The sequence below is a fragment of the Anser brachyrhynchus genome, assembly GCF_964034855.1.
Source record: "Anser brachyrhynchus genome assembly, chromosome: 18".
NCBI lineage: Eukaryota > Metazoa > Chordata > Aves > Anseriformes > Anatidae > Anser > Anser brachyrhynchus.
The window spans coordinates 12,692,469-12,703,627 of record NC_137711.1 but is presented as its reverse complement, the minus strand read 5'-3'; the positions used below and the strand labels follow the sequence as shown (position 1 = coordinate 12,703,627).

The 11,159-nt window shown below is 48.2% G+C and overlaps 1 long non-coding RNA gene across 1 annotated transcript in view; it reads left to right on the top strand.

Moving 5' to 3' along the window:
* Positions 1 to 1,738: 1,738 nt before the first annotated feature.
* LOC308180161 overlaps positions 1,739 to 11,159 on the top strand; it is a 49,016-nt gene continuing 39,595 nt past the window's right edge. The window contains exons 1-2 of the long non-coding RNA XR_013940783.1: positions 1,739 to 3,328; positions 4,711 to 4,795. This is a non-coding gene — a long non-coding RNA (uncharacterized lncRNA). The remainder of the gene's footprint in view (positions 3,329 to 4,710; positions 4,796 to 11,159) is intronic.

The following is an 11,159-nucleotide window of genomic DNA, read 5'->3' as shown; positions in this document are numbered from 1 at the left end:
ATGTTTGTTTGTACCCATTGACAACATCCATCAAGCAATATCCTCAGCCACGCCAGAAATCCATGGAGGCCCCTGTAGGCTTTCACTGCCTACAACAGCAAAAAAGCACAAACCCCTCCACCCAACCACAACTCTGCACAAAATCACATACATACAGTCTGAGATCCTATGTGCTCTGACACATTCCCAGTACAGCATTTCCATCCCATCCCAAATATCTTGCACACTTACACATTCATACATTCATTCCAGAAAAAAAAAAAAAAAAAGCTATCAACACAATGCTGTCTGTATCAGAGCATGAGAAGTGATAGGCAGTCCTGTACAATGCTGATGCTTTTGAGAAAGAAGGAATTCGCTGGTAGTCCTGGAGAGTGAGTGATCTAGTTCTAGGAAAAGGGCACTGTCACTTGAGCTGCTTTAAATGCTGTCAGATCTAAACATGCTCTTCTTCTGATCACTGGTATTTTGGTTATTAAAAGCTCTGTGCATGAAGCTCAGTGAATACCACGGGGACAAGGTTAGAAAAACGATCCAATAGCCAGCACCAGGCACTGTCCTGTGCTTGAAGAGCTTGTTCCAAGGAGGGCTCTGGCACTGCAGCACCCGTCTTTTGGGTGTCCTGGGCCCCAGCCAGGAGCCCAAGCCCAGAGCTGTCCCTGGGGCTCCCTGCACAGGTCATGGGGAGGTTGATGGAAACACATTGATTGCACTCTGCCATGGAGGAGACCAGAGCCAGTCAGTGGGAAACGCGCTTCAGGGGTGTATCTGAAATCCAGCCTCCCTGGGCAATCTCTGATTTCCATTCACATGCAGAAGTTAGAGGATGACAATAATTCCAAGACAATTGCTGTATAAATACTGTGCACCCAACTGACCATGGGTGGAGTTGAGGGGAGAGGTAAGGAGCTGACTTTCATTCAGACTTAGAATGAAAAATACTCCAAGCAAAATTCTCCAGACTGTTGCATAAGGGGGTTCAGTCTTCATGCTGAAAATACTTTTGTGTAGTGAGCTTAGCCAAAAACTACACAGCCTCTCCATCGAGTAGTGCTACTCCCACCACTGAGGCGGTAAGTGGTGCCAGATGCGCCTCCTTACCTTTCTGTCGGTTCAAAAGGGTCCTGTCAGCCACTGACTTTCTGTCACTTCTGTTTTCATTGCTACAGAGCCTGGAGCCCACTGGGACTAGAAGCAAAGCACAGCACAACCAGAAGAGACAGAATGAGAGAAATCTCTGAAAACAGGCATTCCTGCGCAGCAGTACTGTGTGGGCGTTGTGTTGGAGTGCTGACATTCCCCAGAGAGGAGAGGGCATTCACACACGCTGGAAATAGATTCTACCTCACTTTCTGCAAGTCCTTATGATGTGAGTTTCCTTGCCTTGTCTTCAGTGAGCATGAACTGAGACAGACACTCGTGAGCACCAGTGAAGTACAAGCATGGAGCACTGTCAAGGACTGTTGAGTTTGTGGCCCAATGCAAACCGCACTCTCAGCTCTGCTTTTTAGAGCAGCAGCATCAACCTTGTAACCTGTCTAGTTAGAAGGAAATTCCACACCCGCTATCTCCTGCTTAGGTCCTCTGCTCCTTCTACCCTGGACCAATCTGAGCAGCACCTCCTAGCTAGTTGCAATGACAGGAGAAGATGCATGGCTGCAAGTCACTGGCCTGGCCCCTCTTCAGACCCGTTGGTCATCTTTTCTGCCCAGAGAGAAGCAAGCAAAGTCAACCCAGATGGACCATGTGGGAATCAACAAGGGAAGTTCAAGAAGGCATCTTCTTGGGAGTCAAGATGTTTGATGTAAGATTTAACCTTAGCAGCTGGTGAACTCCAGTAGAGAAAAGAAGCTGTTGGTGAGCCCTCCTCTAAGTCTCTGAAGGAGCACAGCATCAAGGTCACCACCACACAGTCTGTGCTTAATGCTTCACTATAGCATCAGGTACCTTTGTTACTGTCATTAGATTCCTTTAACCATGCGGCCATAATGAAGCAGTTGAACAATGGACTTCACAAACATTTTGAGGATATGTATTCGTGGCGACATGGTACAATAAACCATTCCACCTTTCCTAAGCCATCCTGAAGTGCCAGGTGATAATGTAAAGTCCTCTTCTTCCCTGAAGTTTTATCTGTCTCTTCCTCCTCCCGTAGAACATCTTGCCACAGCTCATGGAGGTTGCACAGCTGTCTTGAGCCACACTGGGCAGCATGGCCTAAACTGACAGCAGCTAGTTGCTCCTGCTAACCTGGCCATTCTCATTAGCTGCTCCTTTCCCAGGAGCTCCTCCAGCTATTTACTCTTCCCTCCACCAACCTCTCCAGCTAGGCCTTCCTTCTTTACATCCACGTCCCACGGCTGCTTATGCCCTGCTGGCAGCTCTAGCTAGCTGCTCCAATTAATCTCTTCAGCACTGATGACTGAGTCGCTTCTTCAAAGTCTCCTGACTGTGGCAAGACCCATGGAGCAACCAGAGAGGAAGAGGTCTGTGCTACTGAACGGGTGTGGTTGAAAGAAGCCAACAAACCCGCACACAAGAGTAACATTTCCTTCCCACTCTGGCACGCTGGTCGCTTTGCTGGACATGTCCCCAAGAACAGCAAACTACAAAGCATAATTCAAACATGTTTCCAGCCTGCCCACTGATTTCTTTTGTCATGCAGTGCTCCCTTTTGACAGTGAAACCTGTGACTGTCGGTGACCAGGAAGGTGTCTCTTGGTCCTGCGCGCTGCAGGAGGGATACTGATTCATACCAGCCAGCCAACATTCTTTTAGACCTCAGTCCTGCTTCATACAAGGTCTCGGCTTGACCTTTTGAGGCTTGGCAGAAAGCATTTACCTGTCCTGGGCCTCACAGTGCCTGTTCCCAGCCAGTCTGGGCTAGGAACCCCAGATGTTGCTGGAGCCATCGTTTCACTTATCTATTACACATCCTGTTAAGTTCAGTCCTTAACATGTCTCAGATAAAAGAATCAGCCACCCCCAGAAACTGCAGAGGCCAGAATGGAGTCAAACTCTTTGTCAGTGGTTTCTTAAATGCTTATGTGGGATGCTGTGGAGCCTACTACTCTTCTGCTAATCCCAGAAACAAGGGATAGAGTCTGTGGTCCTGGTAGACTGGAAAAAGCAATCCCTGTTGGATTTGCAGCATGCTAGTGTTGTTATCAGCCATGCTGCTGGGATTAGCAGAACATGCCTGTAGAGATCAGTGTGCCCTGTGAATTGCCCGTGGATACTGTGACATGGAAGAGTGGCCTCAGGCTAACGTGTAGCAAAGCAGACTTGATGGAGACTGCTCGTTGCTGAAGTGGCAGCTACAGCAGAGGTAAGATGTCAGTGTGTCATCAAAGCATCCACATATCCTTCCTTCCTTCCTTCCTTCCTTCCTTCCTTCCTTCCTTCCTTCCTTCCTTCCTTCCTTCCTTCCTTCCTTCCTTCCTTCCTTCCTTCCTTCCTTCCTTCCTTCCTTCCTTCCTTCCTTCCTTCCTTCCTTCCTCCCTTCCTTCCTCCCTCCCTCCCTCCCTCCCTCCCTCCCTTCCTTCCTCCTTCCCTCCCTCCCTCCCTCCCTCCCTCCCTCCCTCCCTTCCTTCCTTCCTTCCTTCCTTCCTTCCTTCCTTCCTTCCTTCCTTCCTTCCTTCCTTCCTTCCTTCCTTCCTTCCTTCCTTCCTTCCTTCCTCCCTCTCTCCCTCCCTCCCTCCCTCCCTTCCTTCCTTCCTTCCTTCCTTCCTTCCTTCCTTCCTTCCTTCCTTCCTTCCTTCCTTCCTTCCTTCCTTCCTTCCTTCCTTCCTCCCTCCCTCCCTCCCTCCCTCCCTCCCTCCCTCCCTCCCTCCCTTCCTTCCTTCCTTCCTTCCTTCCTTCATCTGTGATTTATTTCACACAGTGAATTTTCTGCCACAGGGCTAATGGAATGGTGTCTTTCATGGGTGGGGTTATACAACACTTCATATGTGAAAAAATAAAGCCATTATAAACTTCCATTCACATAATGGGTTGGGATTGTGTTTGCTTATCAATAAGCCAAGGTTCTTAGCGATGAAGCAAAAGCATTTCCAGTATTAGCAGAGACAAGAGGTGTTTGAAAACATCCGTGGCAAGAAGTGCAGCTTTCAAATGGTGTTGTCAGTTATGCTGCAATTATTTCATTAGGCGTGCTGAGAGAGATGTCACCGGACCCAATGGGCCATGTGACAGGGAATGCCCATGTGTTCAGCAATGTTTCTGCTGCCCTCTGTGTAAAAGGAGAACTCTCAGAAATGCTAGACATAGCTGAACAGAAATGCTGGCACTCTAATCCTTTGGAGGAAAAGTCCTCTTTGCTGTCCCTCTGCTAAGACATGGCTGAGCGTTGGAGCCTGCGTTTGCTATGGTCACGTTTCTCATTAAGATGTCTGTTTGTTCTGCTGATGGGCATTGAGTCGCGTTAAATTAAATAGAAGGAGTGTTTTCTCCACTCCTAGCATAACATCTCTATGCCATGTAGGTTAATGTCTACTCCATTTGTGGGTTATTTGGTTAAGGCAGAAGCTGTATCACGCTAGCCCTGAAGAGACTGGGATGGCCTTTTGCCATCTCTTAATCCTGCTCCTCCACCCAGAGACCAATTTCTGCAGGTCTTTGCTGCAGGAAGGCAAAAGGGAAGTGAATGCATCTTTCCTTTAGGGAGTTTGATTTGCAGCTCTTTGTATTGTTTGTGTCTTCTCTTTCCAGCAATGACCTTCCTACCATGGCTTCCTGCCGCCTGAAAACCACCAAGCATCTCAGTGGAGAAGGAACAGATTGCCTAACCAGACAGGTAAGCAGAGAGGCTGGTAGGACAGACCTGTCATTTGAAGATGGGCTGCACTTGAATGAGCATCCAAGCTACACACTTACTCAGACGCCTCTTTTGTTCTCAGCTAATGTCACTGGAAGCAATCACAGTTGGGCAGTAGGTCCTGGCTGAGAAGGTGACTTTCTGAATAGCCTTTCTTTCCATAACCCATCAAAGCAACTGGAAGGCTCCTGTTACAGAGCAGGTGAGGAGGGGAAGAAGCCTCTGTGGTAAGAGGAGGGGTGGAGGCAGGTCATAAATTAATTAGTAAGAAAAAAAAAAAGAGGAGGCAACCTAGTCCTGAAAAAGGGAGGTGATCAGAAAGGTTCTCCCACTGTGGCTGTATACAGGCTTGATTTTTCTGTCTGACTGCTGGACTGCTAAGGAAGGGTGCAATATCGACACCTTTAACTTCAGTGCTTAAAGCATCTATGGGATTCTAGAGAGCATCTGTCAAGTGCCAGAAAGGACTGCGGTACAGGTACACTGCAGAGTATACTTATGCTGGGGCCAGATATTTTTCAAAGATGTTTTACACAGCTCTTTTTAGAACCATAGAATCATAGAATGTCTCAGGTTGGAAGGGACCTCAAAGGTCACCTAGTTCCAACCCCCCTGCCATAGGCAGTGACGCTGTCCACCAAATCAGGTTGCTCATCCAACCTGGTCTCAAACACCTCCAGCAATGGGGCATCCACAAGCTCTCTGGGAAACCTGTTCCAGTGCCTCACCACCCTCTGAGCAAAGAATTTCTTCCTAACCTCTAATCTAAATCCCCCCTCTTTTAGTTTAAAACCATTCTCCCTTATTCTGTCATTGTCTGACTTGAGCAGAGTCACTCTCCATCTTTTTCATAAGTCCCCTTTAAGTACTGAAAAGCCTCAACGAGGTCACCCCAGAGCCTTCTCTTCTTCAGGCTGAACAGCCCCATCTCTCTCTGCCTTTCTTCATAGGAGAGGTGCTCCAGCCCCTTGATCATCTTCGTGGCCCTCCTCTGGACCTGTTCTGACAGATTAACAGCCTTCTTGTGCTGGGGGCCCCAGACCTGGACACGGTACTCCAAGTGGGGCCTCACAAGGGCAGAGTAGAGGAGGACAATTCCCTCCCTCAACCTGCTGCCCACTCCTCTGTTGATGCGCACAGCATGCTTCTGGGCTGCGGGCGCGCACTGCTGGCTCATGTCGAGACAGTAGAGTTGACTTGGGCAGGCTTCTTTAGCTTATTGCATGTGATCCATCTCTGGTCCATGAGGATGGGTACAAGCCCCTGCCCACTTGAATGGTAAATCATCTGTGTAAAGCAGTCCAGCTCCAGCAGGAAACAGTGATGGTGACTTCCCACCAGGCAGCCAGCCACAAGGGTGCTAGGGTGCTGGTGCCCAGTGGGGGAGACTAGCAGCTAGAGGATCTAACGGTGCTTGCACACCCTGTCCTGTTGACATTCCCTGCTCATGCTACTAAAGTCTGCTAGGAACTGATCTTTATATCCATGTGGGTTGTATTTGGGAAGGCATGAGTTTAACCCGAGAGTGATGGCGACACTGTTTGAGCTCCAAGCAGGTCGAATAGGGGAAAATGTATCCTGTATCCTTTCCAGTTCAAGGTGCAAAGGCCACTGCACTTTTATCACTGCTTTGCCAAGCAGCACAGGTGTATGTCGCCTGCCGCCCAGATCAGGCTCTTCAGCTCCCCGAGAAATGCCTCCAGTTGGCCATTATCTTGCAGAATGCCTGGAGGGTCTTGGAACAGAGCCATCCTATGACCCTGCACTGCTGGCTGCCTTGCACATTAGCTAAACTTGGGCTTTACCTCTATAGGCTCCTATTCCAAAGCTTTGAGCATCGTCAGAGTCTCTGTCGGTGGTGTTTTCCTTAGATGCTTCTTATTTGCCACACTCTGGGGATTCTCCGTCAGAGTCTCGTCAGCAGAGCAGCAGTGCATGGCGTGGATCTGAATCTGGTGAGAGTGGCATTACAAGTAGCAGGCCTTGAGATTTATAGCATAAGTTTAAGCAAGTACATGGTTACAGTCAACCAACTCAAGAGTCAGACACTCCTCAGAATCTCTCACATGGGTACGTCAAAGGAGCTGATGAGTCTAAGAGTACTTTCAGTGTGAGAGCATCTGTTGCAGGAAGTTACTGTGATATCTTCCAAAGTCCATTTGATTTTATATTGCTCAGAAAGTAGTCTGCAAAAGACAGTCAATTCAGCTGATTGAGCATGTGACGTATGTGCTTATGAACTGGAAGTTGTTGCCAAAGTAGAGAAAAAGCTCTTTTTTGATCATTAGTTCCAGAGGAGAAAGACCAATACATTGGCAGACACGGTCCTCACACACACAGACTGACGGGTGGATTTCTTTCTTGTATAACAAGGCTGCCTCAACTAGGAGCCTGATCGGGGATAGCCCTCGAGCTAGCCCTCCCTTAGGAATTCCTGGGCATGGCCTGAGAGGTAGCATTCACACAGGTCCATTCTCAACAGGCGGTTTAGGCGCCAGCACCCATTTGTGACGGTCAGGGCCTTTCATAGCATAAGCATTTGTCTGTCTGGCAACGTCATCACATTGATGACTCATCCTGAGTTTTGGATTCACTAGAGCCTGCAGATCTCCTTTTCCTGGCTGAGCACATCTATATTTTGGTGTCTATTTTTAAATTCCCCTGTGCACTGCTGTGCTTGTACGTTGTCAAATTTCTCCCTATGCATTTGAGAGCTATGCTCCAATTTGCCCATTTAATTTTCTACCCTTCTATTTTTCATTCTGATGATGCTCTCTAAAATCCCCGTGTTATTTCCAGGGAGTGTAAAATCATCATAGTACCATGTGACCATCATAGTCATTAAGCTGGGGTAACAGGCAGTGAGTGGTATGGTGGCTCGGCAGCAGAAGGCCTGATGTCTTTGTGTCTCCTGTCACTGAAGCTCGGCACTGCCTAGCAGACTTTGCTGGGCAGTTCCTTTCCATACTTGTATCTGTCAGTACTTTGACCACTGGCTGATGAAGATCAGTACCCTGAGTGAGCAGCATACTTGCTCCTCCTTAGGAGTTTCTTCAGATCCGTAAAGGTGGAGCACAACACAGGTATACCAGGCAGGGGAATGCGTGTGTAACAGCAGTACTCTTGGACCACTGCACTGCACTTGGACCACCAGCACTGAAGCAGTGGGAGGTACCTGTTGATCCTGGTGCTCAGCTCTTAAGAGCAGGTGCCTGTGCTTAGTATAAAGGTTGATTTTATTCCATCATAGTCACTAGAAACTCATGGTTTTCCCAGTGAGATGTGTTCCCTGGAATATGGAGCTGACTAGAGGGAGGTGAGGGGCAGAATGCCCTCTTCGCACTGCGGCCCTGCTCTCCTTTTGTGTGTGACCACTGAAGGTCTGGGTGTGTCTTGCTTAGGCTCACAGTAATACCACACTTGCTATTTCACATTCTCTTCATTGGGACAATTATTACGACGATCTCTATTGTTTTGGTCAGGGAGCCAGTGTGAAAGTAGTCTGTGGGAGTGAATCTAATACGCTTTGCCATGCAGAAGGCTTTCCCTGATGCAGCTGCTCTGTTCCTGATGGGCTACCATGTGGCAGGAGAGGTCGGCGAGAACCCAGGGTCTGGGTTGACTTCACCCCCTTCTCTTTTTGCCGTGAGGGAGAATTGTGCCCAAGTGAATCTTTCTGAGAGAAGAGCAGCGTCTGCCTTCTTAGAGCATGGTGCAGTTGCCTACTTCTAAAATTGACCCAGGTTCAGAATCTAGGGAGGTACACACCCTGAGTTAGCCTATTCTCAGCTCTCACGCAGTAGCTTTGCAGGGCAGTGTGCCTCAACATCAGCATGCTGGGACTTTTTTTGGGGGGCTAAAATGACTCACTTCCCAGGAGCTCCACTAGCAAGCCTTCTTTTGAAATGCTGTGGGAATTCAAGCTCTGAAGATTTTAGGGACCAGCTGCCTCAAACTTGGGTGCTGTGGTCTATGGCTGGGGACTGCTGACCACTGAGCAGGTGATGATCACTCCCCAGACTTCCCTTGCACCGCCCTCTTGCCGGAGCATGCAGTGTGGGGAATGAAGACCCCAAGGCAATTGCCATGTTAGCTACTGCCCAAATTGACAAGGATAAGATCTGAAGAAGTGTGTAGGCATCCAAAGAGACAGCTGTACAGAGAACGGGCATGTAAACACAGCAGAGCGATGCAGAAGCCTACTTCCCCCTTCTTTGCTTCTGTCTGTGAAACAGAATAGGCACACCACATTTCTGGCTAATGCTCCCATGTGTTTCTTAGCCTCGGACAGTCCAGTAGTGCTGTTACTGTAGCCAGCTGCTGTGGGTTAGCCCTGGCAGGCAACTAAACACCACACAGATGCTTGTTCACTCCGCCCACAGTGGAATGGGAGAGAGGATTGGAAGGCTAAAAGTGAGGAAGCTTGTGGGTTGAGATGAAGACAGTTTAACAGGTAAAGCAAATCTGAGTGTGCAAGCAAAGGAAAACAAAGAATTCATCCACTGCTTCCCATCAACAGGCAGATATTCATCCATTTCCAGAGAAAGCAGTGCTTCATCACGTGTAATGTTTACTCAGGAAGACAAATGATGTAACTCTGAATGTCCCTGCTTCCTCCTTCTTTCACCGAGCTTTCATTGCTGAGCATGCCATTATATGGCATGGGACGTCCCTTTGGTCCATTGGGGTCAGCTGTCCTGGTTGTTTCCTATCCCAGCGTCTTGTGTACCCCAGGACTACTTCCTGGCAGGGCAGCGGGAGAAACAGGAAAGACCTTGACACTGTGTAAGCAATGTTCAGCAACAGCTAAAACATCAGTGTAACACTAATCAAGACTGTTTTCATCACAAATCCAAAACATAGCACCATATGAGCCACTACTAAGAAAATTAACTCTATCTCAGGTAAATGCAGCACACAAGCCAAACTTTCCCTGCACACAAACAGTGGGATTCAACAATTGTTTTTATCCCTGTGTGTCCTCGGGCCTGATTTGCTGGGTGTGTTCTGACTGGAACCACATTTTCTGGCCCCCAAAAGGGCACAGACACACACTGTCCCCCACCTTGCAACGTCCACACTCTCCTGTATCTTTTAAAGCCAGAGCCAGTTAGAATGTTGATCCTTCTCAGGCCTCTCCACATGGTGCCAGCTTTATACGTCTGTTTTGTATCTCACTTGGCTGTCTGCTTGACTATTTTAAATTTCTGGGTTTGCTTAATTGGTCCTCCTATAGAAGCTGTTCCTTGCGTCTGGTCGTCTTCATCGCCTTTGGAATGTTTTCTGTTCCTTCTGCGCCCTTTTAAAAATGGGAGGAATCAGACTGTGAATGGTATTCAAAATGTCATCACACTTCTGATCACAATGCAGTGGAGTGATCGTTGTCTCTGTTGTGCCCACTCATAATTCCTTGCAAAATCAGTTTGCCTCTTTTTGTTTTGCCTTTTGCTACGACTGCTGAGATGTGAGCTGATGTTTTCACGCAGTTATCCAGCACATGTGGAAGACCTTGCTCCTGACCAGTAACTGTCAGCTTAGTGTCCACCTGTTTGTATGTGACACTGCGTTATGTTCCCCCAAGTGCCTCTTTTTAACTGTACTGAATTTTGTATGCTATCTTTAATGTCTGTCTGTTCGGTGCCATTAAAGCCTTCTCTGGTTCTTAGGCATCAGTCATTGGCCTTACCGCCTGGAATGGTATTATTTCATCAGGAAACGTTGCGCACCTTCCTGCTCAGCACCTCTTCAGGTTGCTTTATGGATAGCTTGGGCAGCACAGACCACTCACAGATAACTCCTCCTTCGTTCTGTGTCTTTGAGGATTATTTAGACAGGCGAGAAGGTTCCTTCTTATCCCATGGCTTCCTCTCTCTGCCAAAGCCTTTGTTGGGAGACCTTGCTGAAAGGGTTTGGGAATCCCCATGGGTTTTATTGGATGGGTCTCCCCATCCACATGCTTATCTACCCTTTCAAAGGATTCTGTGCTGATCCCGATATAAGGCGGACTTGAACTTAACAGGGTTCATCTCTTTGGAAGGGCACAACAGTCTTCACAGTCCCCCAACCCCATCTAACCAAATTAATGAAGCAAACATACTGGAGGCTAAAGAGCACCTTATATCAGCTTCCCAGCAAAACATAAACTCTGTCAGTTATCGGCCCTCCACAAATCCGCCTTCCAAAGTGGCCAGCTAAAGGAGCAGTTCACACATGACATTGTCTAGGTTAACTGTTACATTGCTTGCTGCACAACTGGGAGGCGATTGAGGCGCTGGATGGGCAAACATAACACCAGAGGTTTGGGACCAAACCGTAAGCAGGCTGAACTGGAAGAAGTCACTAT